The sequence below is a fragment of the Cryptotermes secundus genome, unplaced genomic scaffold, assembly GCF_002891405.2.
Source record: "Cryptotermes secundus unplaced genomic scaffold, Csec_1.0 scaffold5, whole genome shotgun sequence".
Taxonomy (NCBI): domain Eukaryota; kingdom Metazoa; phylum Arthropoda; class Insecta; order Blattodea; family Kalotermitidae; genus Cryptotermes; species Cryptotermes secundus.
The window spans coordinates 2,372,113-2,388,201 of NW_019724742.1; the positions used below are offsets into that span (position 1 = coordinate 2,372,113).

Consider the following 16,089-nt stretch of genomic DNA (forward strand, 5'->3'; position numbering starts at 1 on the left):
ACAGGGGAGGGTTGCCGAATTTGGACGAGTTTTAATTTGTCTCTTGTACGCAAACATGAACCATTGCAGAAAGGAAACAAATACAGGAATAAAACAAGCATCATATGTACTTTCGTGTCACATATTTATTGTGACCAAACACGTTTAATAAAAGTAGGACTACAAAAAACTAAACTATTGGCATCAGTCCATTCCAGGCAACTGGTTCTGTAAATTGGACCAGAGGTTTCCTACATTGGACCATTCCCAAAAACCAATGATATTAAATCTACGGTTTAAGAACATTGTTCAAAACTTTAAAATAAAGCAAAAGGGGAAGAAACATAACTATTAAACTACAGTGGGGGGGGGGCACTGAATTTCAGAGGAAGATGGCTGGGCAGTGTCAGCAGGAAGCAGAGAAGCAGCAGCAAAGGAGGGCTCTTGAAGAACATGATGATCGACTGGCCAAATCCCTGTTTCGTAGCTAGCAGAGGACCAATCTCAAAGGCGTTATTCCATTTCTTTGCTTTAAATACTGTCACAGGCGGTATGCACACCAGGGTGATATTGATGGAAAATTTGGTGGAATGAAGATTGGCAGGGGAAACCGAAATACTCGGAGAAAACGCGCCCCAACGCCACTTTGTCGACCACAAATCCCACTTGACCAGACCCGGGATTGAACCCGGGCCGCCACAGTGGTAAGCCACCGACTAACCCCTTGAGCTATGGAGCGGCCTAACGCCCACCTTTCTGTGCGGACGTTTCTGCACTGTGCTGAATCCAGACTCATCTACGTTGAATGTCTTATCAGGTGCAAACCCAAATTTTGAGATATTGCTTTCCGACAGATCAAAATAATGTAGTACATTATCCCTGTCGGAACCTTTTGCTGCTGCTAGTGAGGTAGCCTCTGGTTGCCGAACAGACAGTTGAGGATCTTTTCGCGTAACTACAGAGAACCATTTTTCCCTGCTAACTTTGTCTCTTTATTCAGTATGTGTGGAAGTTTATATTTTTCTGCCAGATCAAATGCTAACTTTCGAACGTCTTTAATGCTCAGCCCCAACCCATAAAAATGCTCTTCTAACATGAAAATACAATCAGATAGAATCTCCTCCCTGTCTCCCTAGAGCCTTCACAGGATTCACACACCGGATCTGCTTCACAGAGGGTCTCCTCACTGTAGCTTCACAAACTCCATACACCCTACTCCACTCATTCGAACCACAGTCCCATTTCTATACACTGCAACGGGCATTTGCAATTCATTTTCAGTCCATTTGCCATAATGCCCATCTTGCGTCGTTTTGGGTCTGATAACTGAACGAAAAAATTACGTGTTAAGGAAGTTTTGAACTGCTCGCCTTAATGAGGGACATCGTGTCCTGCGATGGGCCGGTCCAATGCAAACAATTGTGATGGTCGAATTAGGCAACTTGTAGGTTTCGTCAGAAAAATGTGTTTCTATCATTACATTTGTACTGTAAAATACAGACAGGTACATCACATTGTAGCTAAGACAATACATTTTACATTAGTAAAGTTTAAAATTATGGTACTTACAGGATGCAGAAGAAAACTGAATTGAGATTCCAGGAAAAGTAATGTTCACACACCACTACTTTCCAGAACTCAGCGACACTGAGCGGATTGGCTACTTCGTTGTCCTAGCGCCTTCCACCCTCATCCCTTAAGCCAGTACAGCCAACCATGACATTGCAAATATCTCTCTTTTCCAAGGTACACGGCGGTCCGAAATCGGCAGCTCTCCCCTAATACGTATATACACCGAGGTAAGCTATTTCATTGATATGAAGAATGCCGTCTTCTGAGATGTGGCGCCGTGTACATAGATCTTGTGTAAACCGACACTTCGGAGGAACGTATCGCCTCCATCTTCAGGGTAGAAAATCCGCGAGCGATGAATCAGTGTGAGCAGATGGCCGCAGCCTGGTAATATGATACCGAGAAATGTCTATGATAAGCCCTTCACGATCAGATTCCCTGGCAGAAGTGAATGGAACAAGGGGTTTCAAGCCGTCACAAGGGGGGGGGGATCTGGTATACAGATGGTTCCAAGACAAAATAGGCACTGGATCTGGGGGTGTATTGCCATGGATCAAGGCGGAAACTTAGCTTTAGCCTTGGTCGGTACACAGTGGTATTACAGGCAGAAGTGTATGCCATTAAGGCATGCGCATTGGAGAATCTAGGTATAAACTATACAAATAGGAACATATATATTCTATCAGATAGTCAGGCTGCAATTAAAGCATTTGACAAACACCAGATCACCGCAAAACTGGTCTGGGACTGCCACCAGTCCCTCACACAACTGGCCGAACACAACAGGGTTCAAGTGATATGGGTGCCAGGCCATGAAGTTATTGCAGGGAATGAAACCGCAGATCAGCTGGCAAGAACAGGATCTGAACAGCCGTTCATAGGACCTGAACCAGCTTGAGGCATCTCAGGAGAGTATTGCTGGGAATGAAACCGCAGTTCAGCTGGCAAGAACAGGATCTGAACAGCCGTTCATAGGACCTGAACCAGCTTGCAGCATCTCAGTAGGAGAGTATTGCTGGGAATGAAACCGCAGATCAGCTGGCAAGAACAGGATCTGAACAGCCATTCATAGGACCTGAACCAGCTTGCGGCATCTCAGTAGGAGAGTACTGCAGGGAATGAAACCGCAGATCAGCTGGCAAGAACAGGATCTGAACAGCCGTTCATAGGACCTGAACCAGTCTGTGGCATCTCAGTTGGAGTTGCCAAGAAAGCGATCAGGGACTGGACGAATTGAAATAAAAAAGAACATTGGGAAGTTCTAACTGGACTGACAGGCAAAAGGACTCATACTAGGGCCCTCTGCCAGAAGAACTAAGGATCTGTTGAAGCTAAACAGAGACCAATTAAGATGGATGATGGGACTATTTACAGGACACTGTCGCCTTAAAGGACACCTTTTCAAACTGGGACCGACAGTTGACCCAACATGTGAAAGGTGCCTGCAAGGAGACGAATCAACCACACATCTCCTATGTGACTGTGAGGCCATAGCTTACTTAAGATTTCGTCACCTGGGGCAGTACTTCTTGGAGCCAAGTGACTTTCATGACGCACCCATAAATAAAGTCCTACATTTCATTCAAAGTGTAGGATTAATAAAGGGTTAATCAAAAGGGAAGCACAATAGATCAGTGATGGCCCGCCCTTATACATACATACATATATACATATGGAAAGAGATCTTATCTGCAGTGTGCTGACGTCATAGCCATTCGCAAAAATGCGATCTGTAGATGATGATCGTCTTCAACGGGCAGTGATGACGGATGCAACTGATCGTCATGAGGTGGGGTAGTCCAGATTGTTCTGCGATATTGCACGATCATATGCACTGAGACACAACAATATTGAAATTATACCAATTAATAACCCTACAGTGGCCTCTAAGTTTTTAAGTGAAGAGTCACTCGATTAGGCGAACTTCACTGTTGTCTTATTTTAAGAAATTGCCACAGTCACCTAAACATTCAGCATCCCCTAGCCTGATCAGTCGGCAACCACCAACATCGAGCCAAAAACCCTCCAGCAGTAAGGTTAGGATTCGCTGAAAGCTCAGATGATGGTTAGCATTTTTTAGCAATAAAGTATTTTTAATTAACGAATGTACATTGTTTTTAGACATAATGTCACTGCACACTTAATAGACTACAGTATAGTGTAAACATAAATTATGTATATGCGCTGGGAAATAAAAAAATCGTGTGACTCGCTTTATTGCCTTGATCTGGAACCGAACCTGCAATATCTCCGAGGTATGCCTGTACTTTTCTTCTTACATGCTCATTTCCACGCCGATAGCCATTGCCTTTCGCAACATGTGCATGTTCCACATCAGTGTCCTTAAAATAGCAGGACTAATTACAACAAACATAATCTTATTGCTTCACTCCACGACGTACCACGTAATCTCTTACCCAGACGTATAAGATTTATGTTACATGGAATTTACATAACTCAAAGTATTACGTAAAGACAGCATAAGGCGGCAGCAGCGGGTGACACCGTTACAGAGCTGTCAGTCTAAAAGACATGTAACTACAGAGCCGACATTATCTACATAGGGTTACGCCACTTGGATATATTGACTGAAATCTTTCCTGCACCAAGGCGCAGCGATGTCCGGATATCGGAAATACGGGTATCGCGAGCCTTCAGAGGAGTTGCTATTCAGATATGATTTAATCTGTTTTGGATTGGGTGATTGGCTAATCGCAAGGCTTCTGCTTGCACAGGAAAACACAATTTTACTAATTAGTAATAAATATTATCACCCTGTTGCTTGAGTATAACTAAAAATACACATTCCATCGTCAACGCAACTGTAATTTATTAACTTATGTTCCACTAAATGTTTCGACCCTTACAGGGTCATCCTCAGGTGTTGTGATTTACACATTTTCATTATTAAATTGTATTCATATCTACATGAACAGGCTTAAAGTGGCTACTTTCTATGTACTTCCATATTCTAACCGCTAGATATGGATTTAAATACAATATATATATGAACTTACTTACCTACTTACTCACGGAGCTGCCCTTCTTGAGGAGCGGCCAATTCTTCAGCTACTCGAGAATTTCCCAACATTTTATGGAACCCGAAGGTTCATTACCGTGCTCACAAGACCTCTCCACTGGTCCCTACCCTGAGCCGGATCAATCCAATCCATACCATCCCATCTTATCTCTCTAAGATCCATTTTAATATTGTCCACCCACCTACGCCTTGGTCTTCCCAGCGGTCTCTTTCCTTCTGGCGGTGGGAAGCCGGCGACTAACCACATGAGCTATGGCACGGCCTGGTTGTCTAACTCCAACTTCTGATGTGACCCGCTTATAATATCTCATCGCGGACCGCACAGAAAACACCGTTCCTGTTGTTGTTTACGGGGCCGCCGCCCAGTAGCGGCCGTTGTATATTTCTTTGTCGTTGCTTAGCAATAGGTCTACATGACGCAGTGTAGAGCTGAAAGTAATCTTCGACTCGTAATGTTTTTGTGTGTTTGTGTAGTTTGAGGAGCAGACATGTTGTTATGTGTAGTAAACAAAAATTAATGCAAATGTCGTTTACAAAATCTGAGTGGTCAACACGTCTTCTCCTTGAGCGCATCTCCACTCTCGTTTGTTTTTGTATGCAATTAGCGCCATAAGGAGAGCGGGAAAACCAGGAAAACTGTTATCTTTGTTGTCAACAAGACGCGTCCACACTCGCTCGGTTTATGCAGCGCAATGCCAGCCAAGTGACAGTGACCGCCCCTGGCATCGAGTCGGCCGACTGCAGGGATTGAAGTGAACTACGTAAACAAAACGAGACCCAGCAGTTAACCTTGCTGGAACTGAACACCAGAAAGTAAAGCCCATTTTGAATCAACTCCACTAAGCAAAATTCTTTTGAGAAGCTCGTAGTCGCTCAGCTTGTCAACAGATTTCTCGCCATTTACCCAAAACCAAGATTCCTTAATATATTACAACATTCCACCGCCGAAGAGAAGGCCAAGCATGTAGTGGGTAGAACTGTTTAACCATTCTACTATTCATTTACGACACATTGAGTTTCAGGGTACCAGCAACGACGATGAGAGTCGTCCGAACATCATTATCATGTTTTCAGCTTGAACGGTACACGCGGGCGGAACTTGGTAATTGCCTCTCATTATCTTCGTTCGAGGATAGTAGTCATTTCACTTCTTGTTTTCCGATTAATTTTTTTATGCATTTCTCGTTTGATGTTCAGCCCACTTCATTGTCTTCGATGTGATTACTAGAATTATATTCGGTGAAGAGTATGAAAATTATGAAGTTCCTCATTACCCAAATGTTTCTTCCTCCCTGCTACTTCCACTTCTCCTCGCCACACTGCTCTCACACACCATGAAGGTATGTTCTCCTCTCAGGACGAGAGAGACCAAACATTTTCAGCCACAGAATACAATGGCTATTACAGTTCAGGTTTCTCGACAGCAGGTGGGAAGACAAAAGGTTCTGAAATCACTGGTAGCGAACGTTCTGGGAATTTAAACTTTCTATTTCTTAGCGTCGTTCCCAAACATCTGAAGTATGTAAAAGTTCCAAGGATTCTGTCCTATTTCCTTGTGAGGAGACGTAAATATTTGCTCTGCATTTGCCTGTTGATCAACCTCCTTACTAGCGTCTAATGGAGGCCTCTGGGCCCTGAATTCAAATTGGTTCCTAATGAGGACGGGTGCTGGAAACGAGTCAGTAATTGAGCGACAAGTGTAAGTCAAACAAGGTGACACCTGCATGCATGCCTGTGCATGTGAGCTCTAACCATACTCGAAATGTGTTCAAGAAAGGCTATCCGAATAGGCACTGCTATGTGAACTTGAGAAAAACCATCTTCGGTGGTAGCTGGAGCCATCTGTTTGCAGTTTATTTAACGAGGCTATCAGAAACTCAGTCGATACTGGTACAGTGAATGCTGAACTGGAAGGAAGTGTTGGGGCCACTGCCTGGAGGAGATCGGGGAAACCAATGAAAATCCTCAGTTATGACAGTCGACATCTCTCCCGGTTGAGAATCGCTTCAAACTTGCTCACCCTGACGATACCTCGGAGCTCACTTAAAGGCGAACCTGCGAGAGATTTTCATGCCTTCTTTTACTGTTGACGCGCAACAGGAAGGTCTGTCTCTTCATACATTCAAGTGGGGTTCTCCGACTTCAATTGGGTAAAATGTAAAGTTGTCCCTGTGCTTAACCGTGAAGGCGTATGAGGGAGTGAATGTACAGACTCATGTTCTCATGTTTCCTTGACCTCGGCACTAGTTGGAAGTGAGTGGTCAGCTTGACGACCTGGCCGCTTTACCCCCGGGGAAAGCCGGCCTGGACGACATGGAGAAGTGAAATTTCTTGCCCTCATTGGGACTCGATCTCCAACCCGTTGTTCGTCCAGCCCGTAGCCAGTCGCTATACCGACTGCTCTATCCCGGTTCTCAGTTGGGTAGTCGGTGTATGTTCGAAAAGTTATCGGATGAAATCTATTTTATAAAAGGATTCTGACGATGGTGTATAACACTCAGAATTACTGGCTTTTAGGACGTTGTCCATCGTCCGGTATTCTAGAGACTAGAGAACACAACGTTTCTGGATCTGTTTCCGTCCTCTGGTGATGGGGAGAGACACCTACTCTGTTCGGTCCCTCAACCACTGAGTTTCCGAAACGTTGTTTTTTCTAGTTTTTGGAATACCGGACAATGGACAATGTCCGAAAACCCAATAATTCTTCAATTATTTTTTTGTCATTGTCGGTGCAATATTCCTTCTGCTTTACATAACTTACACAGAAGGATTAATTATAATTTCTCTCAGAGACGGATCACCGTTAGAACGAATGGGCACACAATACGAAATATAGAACACACACCGATCTAGACCTACTCTAGTTGTAACGTTTTGTTAATATAGAAATAAATGAGGTTGCATTGTACTGTAATTACGTCTGGAATAAGTGAATAAGGCAAATGAGATAAACCGAATTGCAAAGAACTTCCTCTTTCATGTTTCTTGCACTTGCAATTTATTTCCACAACTTTCCGNATCGCATACCGCCTCCATCTTCAGGGTCGAAGGGTAAGCCAAGAGAGAATCAATCAAGAAGATCCTACGCTTCAATTTATGAATTCAGTATCAACACTCCGTACGTGGTGTGTCCCCTTTCTCCTTACTAACTCTAGAGGTAACGCCCTAGGCTTGATTTTCGTGGGTGCTCTTCTCGAATTTTGGCTGTGACACTGGGTATCCTGAGGGCTTTCGTACTTTTACTCAGTCCCTCCAGGCAAATGCACCTCGGCTAGGCCATAACACCTTCCTTCCAAATCAGCAACCATCCCACTGTTCGATATTGTGTCGTCTCGCGACTGGCAGCGCCGTTAACTAAGTTACGAAAAGAAAAATGTTTAATCCAAAAGTATTTAATTTTTCTGTGGTGTTTTCGGGGCCCCTTTTCATTGTTCTGCTATATCCTCTCACAGTTGTAGGAGACTTCATGTCACTTGTTTGAAGTCTGCTTTTGCCTGTCTCTCGCGCTATCCCAGCTGCACTTCCATGCAGTGAACCTGACGTCACGTTTAGAACTCTAGCGTTGTTTCCTGCCTCACTTCCGTCGTAGTTGCTTGATGTGGGGAATATATGAACTCCAGATTGTATCCTTTCCCACTTAAAACATACACAAAATGAGATGTCAAAATGTCAAAATAGAGATACAAAAACAACGGAGATTGATTAAGAAAATTCACAAATATTCATGTCCACGTGTTAGCGGGGGGCAGACTGAATGTATCTCAAGTAGCAGGCGCACGTTGCCCGTCTCTGACTGCTTAACATCTTAAGAGAGCGGAGAAAATTGCTGCATTTTGTAGGCCTACCCTTCGGCCAACATTCAGAGAGATCATATCAAAGATGATGAGTGGCGTAGTATTCACAGAGGTGTAAGAAATTCATGAACGTTTTGTCGAGTATCCAGGAGGAAAGACACCACTTGGCAGACCTAGGCCCTTTACAGTACTGCTTGTGTAGTTCTGTGTGGTGTGTGTTCTTGGTTTATTGTGTCTTATTGGAGTAACATTGCCACTGGGTAAAATCCAATTTGCAGTTAAAATAAATACATTAATAATAATAATATGAAAGCTGTCCCTGTGCTTAAACTAATTAAGCACTACGCCATGAAGGAGTATGGGGGAGGGCATGTACAGATCCACATTTGCTTGACCTCGGCACTGGTTAGAGGTGAATGGTCAAATTCACATCCCATCCGCTTTGCCCCTGGGGAAAGAGCCCCCAGCACCCATTGGATAGGAGATTGGGTGTGCCCAAGAACTAGTCTGGATGATGTGGAGAAGAGAAACTTCTTGACCTTACCGGGACTAGAACTCCGACCCCTCGGTCATCCAGCCTGTAGCCAGTCGCTATACCGACTGCGCTATCCCTTCTCCTGGTACAGAGAGGTATTACATGAACATGAACATGAACATGAGGTGTGAAATGGATTGAACTGGCTCAAGATAAGGCCCCGTTAGTGGGATGTTAAGATCGAGTAACGAACCGTTGGATACGATGAAACCTGCTAGCCGAGTGACTATTATGGCTACTGTACGTAGTTATTTATAACATGTGCTGCTATTTTAAAACACCCAGAGCGAACATTAGTGGCAATCTGGGTGTCCGCCACTGGAGTTCTGACGTACCATCAGTCAGCATCGTGATAACCTCTAGCCTTGAGTAGGCCGTCATTCATACTTCGGGAATCCCCAAGGATCCTCCCGGGGTGTATTGCGTGGGGACTCAGCTGCAGTCGGGAGTCAGAGACTTCGCTAACAGTAACGTAACGTAAGGTATACTACGCACACAACCACTGCTAACAGCAAGATAACTAGCCATAGCTGTAATGCTCTAGCCTTGTATTCATGAGATGCTCTGTTCGATTCTTGGCCAGGATATCGGCCATCCATACCGCGTTTTACTGATCGTCCTTGGTCCTTCCAGGAAAATGCTGCCATGCATCCTGCCTACAACTCCTTCCAAATTATTTCCATTTCATCATTCATGAATCATCCTAACATTCCACTCTGTGCAGTCTAATTGCTGGCCGGCCGATCAAAGTGGCCGCGAGGTCCAGTGCATGAACTGTCTTCGCTCGAATGCTGGGATCGTGGGTTCGAATTCCACTCAGGGCATGGATGTTTGTGTCCGTTTTTCTGTGTTTGTGTACAGGTAGAGGCCTTGCGATGAGCTGATCACCCGCCCAAGGAGTCCTACCGAATGTCTAAGATCTAGAAAAACCGAAGTGAACGGAGAAGTTCATGGAGGTAAGCCTAGGCCCACTGGGGCTGTAGTGCCAAGGAAAAGAAGAAGAAGAAGAAGAGGTCAGGACCCAATAAAGGGCTGTAGAGCCAGTGATGAATGAATGAAATAAAATGAACTGCTGACCGCGTCATGCAATAACCTGCACGCACATGTATGTCCTAGCGTGTGCATACTTTCTATCCTCCCTTGTCTTCGGACTTATACGTTATGAAATAGAGTTTGTAAGAGTACAGTAACATGTCCTTAAACGGATATTGAAGCAGCTTGTATTACTCCGCTATAGAATTTCTTCCGCTTAACACGGCTAATGAACTACTTGTATTTTTATTTATTTACTAGGGGCTCCGTCTCCCTTAACCGTCATAACGCAGTCATAACATTCAACATTGGCAAAGTGAAATTATAGGTTTCAAGAAGTGTCCTAAATTAGCACTATTCATGAAAGTGACGATAGGCTGGCAGATCTATCTGGTGTCAGAAGATGTACTAATTGGCACCAGCGCTTGCGCACTCATAGTCTCTCTCAATGTGATCGAGATTTTATTGTATCGACAGACTGACACGAAGTCTGTTCATGTTTCAGGGGGGAATTGTTACAGTCATCAACATTGTTACTGAATTTAGAGCATAAAGTCCACTGGGAAAGCAACCCTGTTCGCATGTGATTTCTTTTGCGCATAAAAAAAATACCTAAGATTGCTTACAAGGTCTGGAAAGACAACAGATTTATGAGAAGACCCTGACATTGGTAGGATAACAACGTGCAGTTAGCGGTGTTGCTATCTACAGAAAAGCTATGATATTTTCACCTATCCGGAGTGTGCGTGAATAATAAGACGGGTTTTGGATTTGATGAGCGGATTTATTGGACCGTTATACAGCTGGTTACAACAGTTCACAGATCGCTGTCTGACACACTGGCATTCTCTTCCGACTGAGCACTCCACAGGAACTATCCTGGCTACCAACTGCACTGTCAATATTGTTGGATTCTCGATATATAGCCTCGGGTCGGACCACAGCACAGAAAACATCCGGTGCCTAGCAATGGATATATGCAACCCACATAGAAAACACTTCTTGCAACACTGGTTCTATTTTTGAGTGCGTGTATTGTGGGCGTTGCCTAGCAATGGGTCTACATTTCACAATATCTTTTCCGAAAATGGACACTACAATACCGACTCAAGCATACATTCCGCTGCCGTATACTGCTGCCATCTTCTGCTACTAGTCGCAATTACTGCAGACTGCTCTGACCGCTAACATACATAACGACAGAATAGCACTCATTAGCTATTTTATGTGTAAGAATTCATTTAGGAATTACTTGACGAAGTGGTTACTTGGCTGAGGCTGAGACTGTATGATGATCGGTGATGAACTGATGAAGAATTTACAGAGATTGTGAAGGATGCGGTAGGGGTTTACCTGCTTTTAGATCAATAACACTGTACCTTGCATGCCTTATGTGTTACATCTGTGACACAATTCGCAGTTTCCGTTACTGAAAGGTAATCATGTTTAGCTTTCTTAATCTTTGTCTCTCCTTCTAACCTGTCTCTTTTCCCAGTGGATGAAAGCAAATTATCGTACTTATATTTGTGTCGCTGTCAGGTTTAATAATGTCCTGTTTATGGCGGATACATCCCATCTTACACAAATTCTAAGAAACAAAATGCAACACAAAGTTAACACGAACTGCAATCGATAAGTTGGATGTGAGGTAACTATGAAGGGAGTATCCTTTGGAACGCGATGACGCGTAGTTCGAAGGGAGTGCAACGTTCAGGGCCGAAGAGTAAGCAAAGCCAGAAACTCTCCGACCTTGAAGATGGAGGCGACTTGTTCTTCCGAAAAGCCGGAATCTCTCCGAACTACGTGGCGTTACAACCCAGAACACCGCGCTCTTTAGGACACAGTGCATTTAAAGGACATTGTCTTCCTACATATATATGTATGTAGGAGAGAGTTGCCGAATTTGATCAGCTTTTAATTTGTCTCTTGTACGCAAACATGAACCATTGCAGAAAGGAAACTAAGGGAATAAGACAAGCATCGTATGTACTTTCGTGTCACGTATTTATCGTGACCAAAAACATTTAATAAAAGTAGGACTACAAAAGAACTAAACTCTTGACACCGATCTATTCAAGGGAACTGGTTTCGTAAATTGGACCACAGGTTTCCTACATTGGACAGCTCCCAAAAACCATTGAAATTAAATCTATATTCTAGGAAAATTATTAAAAACTTTAAAATAAAGTATAAAAAGGAAGAAACATACCATTAAACTACAATGGGGGAACATAAATTAATTGTACATCGTGATAAACTGATAATTGAAAATAAGTTTATGAGCTTTAGAAAAAATTGCATTTTTGGTAGACTTACAAAATTGGCATTTAGCTTCCTTGTGGCTTGCAGTAGGCTATCAGAAAGAGTCTACCTCGCGGTGGACACAGAGCAGTAGCACTTCTTCATGCTTTGTTTCACCTTAGCACAAGGAGTGTGGACCCAGCTGCGACACTGCAGAGAGGGCCAGGTTCCCGTACTTATATACCCCAGGAACAAGGTGGCCCGGTTATATCCCTAGGCACTGGACTCCCTTTTCGTCTCCTACTACTCGCAGGGCTACGGTGGAGGTATTCGACCCTGCCTCCACACGAGTAGACCGCAGCTCAAGTCGAAGTCAAAGTCATGTTACGACCGATGGTCTTTCGGCCAGTCTGTCTTGGTGTCAATCACATATTTGGGACTTTTTTTATTGCTAGTGGGGCGGGACTAAGTCCCCTGTACTGCGGCCACTTCTGGCCTATTGCACCAGCCCTAGATGATAGGTGAGGGTGATTGTGGAGCAATTGGTGGAATGAAGATTGCCAGGGGAAATCGAAGTACTCGGAGAAAACCTGCCCCAGCGCCACTTTGTCCACGATAAATCCCACTTGACCAGACCCGGGATCGAAACCGGGCCGCCGCGTTGGGAAGCCAGCGACTAACCGCTTGAGCTATGGCGCGGCCCTTATTTGGAACTTAAGACCAGATTTTTTTTTTCTGTCTGACAGTTGCGGATTTGTTCATGTGGTGCGCCCTCTCTAACGAGAGGACGGGTCTGTCTTTCGCAATTTACGAGTACAATGTGTAATATATTTGCATTCTACATGTTATTACATAACTGTATATACAATATATACAGGGCCTGTGTCAGTCGAGGCTCGATACAGAAGATATGCCCTATCTTCAGTAGCTTCCGCCTATGAACTCCAGTGTTCATGAGATTTAAGACAATTTTTGTAATGTCGTCTGTTTTCTCCTCCTCTGACACAGCACCAGTGAATTCTGCACTACCGTTACTATTCTGAACATATTGTCTACTGCTTGCTGTTCTTGTTGGGGTAAGGCCCCAGGGACCCTGGATTCCATTGTGGCTAGACCTGCCACTGCCTTCTGGCGTGTCTGAGACCGCTGCTGTTGCTCTGCGCTGCCTCGCAGCGCAACAGCGAAGGACACGCCTGGGGTCGCGAGGTTTGAGAACAATCTCCACATTGTAGTCCAGGATATTCTCTGTGATGATTGAAACCCGAGTCAAGTCGAGTCGAATCTTTTGTTACGACCGACGGTCAGTCGGTCAGTCTGTCTTGGAATAAAGTACCCAGCTGGGGCTTGCGACCAAATTTTTATCACTGTCAGACAGTTGCGGGTTTGTTGATGTGGGGCGCTCTCTCTGAAGAGAGGACGGGTCTGTCCTTTACAACTACTGCTGGAACTTGCCAGCGCAGTCATTCTCGTGTCTGAGTCCTGTGGGACTCGCGACCATATTTTACTGTCTCAGATTTGAGACTTCCCTTTTCGTTGCGTCCTACGATTTGCAGGGTCACGGTGTTGTTGCCTGCATTATTTTATTATGTAATCGTATATGAACTGGAGTTTGCAAATCGCGAAACGGTGTGCGTCTTGGAAATTTTCCAGTGGTGCGGAGAACTTTGTTTTGCAGGCGCTGCAATTTCAGTAGATGGGTGTCTGTCGCAAACTCCCAGGCGGGGCAAACATAAGTCACGGTACTCCTAATGAGAGCTTTGTGGAGGGTCAGTTTGATGTTAGTACTTAGTAGCGCAATTCTGAATAGGGAATAGATTCTAATAAATGTTCTGAAGGCCTTGGCTTCGATCATTTCTATGTGTAATCTCCTAGTAGCTTTCTTATCGAAAATTACACCGAGATATTTTACGCTATTTACAAATGCAATGTTTCGTCCTATCAGGCGGAAGACGACTGCGAGAAACGAATAAATTCCCTGAGTCTTATCTTGATTTAGTTTAATATTCCAGCGCTCACACCAGGTCTCCATTGAGATGTTATGATATCATGACTATAACATGATAACATCTTTGGCTTTATTTGTAAGGGATGTTCTTGGCCGCGCCATAGCTCAAGCAGTTAGTCGCTGGCTTCCCACCGAGGCGGTCCGGGTTCGATCCGGTGTCTGGTCAAGTGGGGTTTGTGGTGGACAAATTGGCGCTGGGGCAGGTGTTTTCCGAGTACTTCGGTTTCCCTTGCCAATCCTCATTCCACCAATTGCTCCACAATCACCCTCACCTATCATCTGGCCGCAGTACAAGGGACTTACCACCCCACTAGCAATAAAAAAAAAAGGATGTTCTGGTATACTTATACTAGTTGTGAGAAATTGAGACATCTTTCCCCTTTAATTCCTTGACTTATGATCCATGACTTCTTAGTGTTTGCTCTACTAGCCGTTGCGTGTTATTTGCCGGGCAGTAACGGCGTTACACCGGAAACTGGATAACCGTCATTGAAGGTTCGTTGCCAGGGAACGTCTTGTGTGTGAAACACTGCATAGGAATATTCTTTGACCCTCTAGTGAGCGTTGTTAACACGAAAGGACCGACTGCGAAACGACTTGTTCAGCATTTTATGTTATAGTTACGTTGAATTGTAGTTACGTCGTTGAGTAATAAAGTGACGTCGCAAGAATACGCCTCGAGGTCTTATTTCACTACACCCGTCCTGAAATATATTTTTAATCTAAGCCTATCTTAACATTATTTTCCTGCTTCATGGAAGTAAGCGGCACTTCTTCCTGTCTTGAATAAAGGCAACAATGCCTCTGTTAGCAACTACTGGTCCACCTCGATTCTTAATCATTTTTCCAAATTATTTTAGTTTGTTATACATGACCATGTTTCCCATTATGTTAAGTTTAATTAAACACCTATAAGCATGTTTACACAGAACCCAAATCCATCACCTCCAATCTGTGAGCTTATCTTGATTTTGTCGGCTCCCGAGCTGCAAGATGGCGCCATTTATCTCGATCTAACGTCTGCTTTTGATCTCGCCCCCATACCCTGCTTCTTCAGAAGCCTCTTGCTCCTGGACTTCCTGGTGGTTATGTAAACTGGTTTCGCAGTTGCCTAACCAACAGGCAATCCGCCTTTCCAAGTACTCTTCCATGCTTCGTCACGTGCACACAAACGACTTATGTGATACAATTAAGCACTGCCGATATCTACTCTTTGCATACAACATAAAGCTGTACCGAGCTCTCCTGAAGATTGTAGTCTTCTGCAATCTGATATAGATTCGACACGAGTTTTTTTTCTTATTGCTAGTGGGGTGGGGACTAAGTCCCTTGTAGTCCCGTGTCGTAGATTTACGGCACGTAAAAGATCCTCATGTCTCTAGGAGACCTCTGAGCAAAATTAGGCAAAAGTTTCCCGCCCAAGTAGTTTCCAATGCCTCGGGTAGATGGGGAAGTATCGGCTACCACTACCAGCCTTGCTGGCTGAACGAGGCTGATAGCCAGCACCAGTATCGGAAGGGTATGGCGACTGGTATAATATCAAATGGGGACGTACAATAGACTATTAGTCGCTGTGCATGGGGAAACCCACCCCCTCCAATAATAATAATAATAATAATAATAAAGTCCCTTGTATTGCGGCCACTTCTGGCCTATTGCACCAGCCCCAGATGATAGNGACCTTATCGGGAATCGAACCCTGTATCTTCCGGCTTGTAGCATAGTGCCTCAACCAACTACGCTACCGCGTGCCCCGACACGAGGTTCGTGTGCTGCGAACTGTGCGAAACTGAATTGGTTATAGCCCTTTCTAGGAAAAGAAGACTCTTGAGCTGAGTATAAACCTTTTTAATCCACTGTAACCAGTACTGGCTGGGTTAAAGGCGTGAGA

General features: G+C 44.3%; 1 protein-coding gene and 1 long non-coding RNA gene across 2 annotated transcripts in view; one reads left to right on the forward strand and one right to left on the reverse strand.

The window, feature by feature from the left end:
* LOC111862662 overlaps window positions 1-1,621 on the reverse strand; it is a 27,669-nt gene extending 26,048 nt beyond the window's left edge. The window contains exon 1 of the long non-coding RNA XR_002842471.2: window positions 1,549-1,621. This is a non-coding gene — a long non-coding RNA (uncharacterized LOC111862662). The remainder of the gene's footprint in view (window positions 1-1,548) is intronic.
* Window positions 1-16,089, forward strand: part of LOC117282182 — a 115,946-nt gene that overhangs the window by 6,162 nt on the left and 93,695 nt on the right. The gene's annotated exons all lie outside the window — the stretch shown is intronic.